This window comes from Labeo rohita, chromosome 10, assembly GCF_022985175.1.
Source record: "Labeo rohita strain BAU-BD-2019 chromosome 10, IGBB_LRoh.1.0, whole genome shotgun sequence".
Taxonomy (NCBI): Eukaryota; Metazoa; Chordata; class Actinopteri; order Cypriniformes; family Cyprinidae; genus Labeo; species Labeo rohita.
The window spans coordinates 1,432,954-1,434,620 of NC_066878.1; the positions used below are offsets into that span (position 1 = coordinate 1,432,954).

At 36.1% G+C, this 1,667-nt stretch overlaps 1 pseudogene; it reads right to left on the bottom strand.

The window, feature by feature from the left end:
* Positions 1–319: 319 nt before the first annotated feature.
* LOC127171861 (trace amine-associated receptor 13c-like) lies at positions 320–1,384 on the bottom strand (annotated as a pseudogene).
* Between the last annotated feature and the right edge of the window lie 283 nt (positions 1,385–1,667).

Below are 1,667 nucleotides of genomic sequence, written 5' to 3' on the forward strand. Positions count from 1 at the left end.
GGTTTAAAAACTCACGATGGAACGATGACAAACTTCTTTAATCTAGTTATTTAATAAAGTATACAAACACAATTTCAATATTATCAGTTTAAGTGTAGCCATGCTTCTCCTTTTTTCTCAGGTGGCATTTCTGTCATGCTACCAATGCATTCACATCAGGACAGGAGTGAAATTTAACATCAGGTTTGTTATGCAGCTCATTTGGCTCATTATCACATCAGAGAAAATAAATAATCAATATCCAGTCTATGACATAAGATACAATGGGTTTATGCTTTGCCAGTTTGACAAATGAGAAAAAAAAAAAAAAAAAAAGTCATCATGAATGATGATCAGTCAAGACATTAATCAGAGAGGATGATGGCTTAAATATTTGAAGAGTTAAAATGTATTTAACAGATATTCTAAACCAGGGGTAAAATAAAGCATAGATAAGAGGATTTAGACATGAATTTATATACAAGCACCATGTTAGAATATCTGATGTGGCAGATGAGACTTTGGTTTCTGTTAAATACAATATATAATATGGAATCCAGCAAAGCAGATAAACTGTCACAATTATTCCTAACGTGAGAGCAGCTTTGCTCTCAGATTTCCTCCTCACTGAACCTTCCATTTCCCTTTTACCACCTTTCATTAGAGTATTTATAACTTTCACTTGCTGATGCACAACATAAAATATCCTCAAATATAAAGTTATGATCAGGGTACAAGGAAACAAGAAAGAAATGATCAGATCAGTAACTCCCAAAGCAAAACTCATTATAAAGGGACACTCTCCATAACACACATCTGATCTTTGTGACATGCCACCAGATCCGTAGCTCAGACCAACACTATTGTAAGCTGAGGAGCAAAACCAACAGAGACAAATGCTCATTAAAGTTTTTGTTGTTGTTATTTTCTTGGGGTACAGTAAAGGGTGACACACAGCAACATAACGATCAATAGCAATCAAGACTAAATTACTGAGAGATGTAGAGATAAGCAGTCCCATGATAATTAAAAACAATCTACAGAAAGTGTGTCCGAAGTACCAGCATGTCTCAATTAGATTTATGGCATCCACAGGCATCACAATAAGTCCGATAAACAGGTCGGCCACAGCCAGAGAGAGAATGAGCAGGTTGGTTGGAGTGTGAAGCTTCTTGAAGTGAGAGATGGAGATGACCACCAGTACATTCAGAAACACAGTCCATGCTGACATCAATGAAAAAAACACATACATGATATTATATTCATGATTGGAGCGTTTTTCCTTGATACATGATGAGTTGATGGCAGGAAAGCAGTGTTGAGTCTCATGATCCTCTGTCTCATAGGCCATGAGTGAGTCTCCTCCTGTTAGGAGTTTGTTCTGCTCTGCTTACGGTCCTTTCATTTATACAGTGTCTGGATCACACTGACCAACCCATCTACCACCCACTAATGCTGCATAATGACAGATGTTTAAAAAAAAAAAAAAAAAAAAAAAAAGTAGTGAAAGTTAAGGAGGCACATAGGCTGATTCCAATACTGTTTTCTTTTCTTTTTGTTTTTGTTTTTTGCTCTATTACAGGACAAAACTGGCCTTAAACAAAAAATATCTGTAATAGGGGTGTGCGATATGATGATTTTGAGCGTGGACGATAAAAATGTCTCCACAATCTGCTTTTTGAGAAATA